Here is a 270-nt window from a genome sequence, read left to right as displayed (position 1 = left end):
TATTTTGAACTCTAATATTTCAAGTTATAAGTGGGCCTTTATCTTATCAAAGAATCGCCTATTCTCTTTTAAGTGTGAAATCAATCTATTGAGAGAAATATGTGGACTTTGAAATGGTGTTTGGTGCTGTTGAAAAAATTTCTTATTTTTCTTTATTTTATTTGCTTACGTTTCTGTTCTTCGGTCTAAATCGCTGTAGAATGCCTTAAAAGATAGCTCAGACTCCAGGATTCGTGATAGAATTCTCGCCAAGTGAAAATGGCTTGCCTT

The sequence above is a fragment of the Portunus trituberculatus genome, chromosome 31 (genome assembly GCF_017591435.1).
Source record: "Portunus trituberculatus isolate SZX2019 chromosome 31, ASM1759143v1, whole genome shotgun sequence".
Taxonomy (NCBI): Eukaryota; Metazoa; Arthropoda; class Malacostraca; order Decapoda; family Portunidae; genus Portunus; species Portunus trituberculatus.
The sequence above is the reverse complement of the archived record's forward strand: the minus strand, read 5'-3'. Positions refer to the sequence as shown.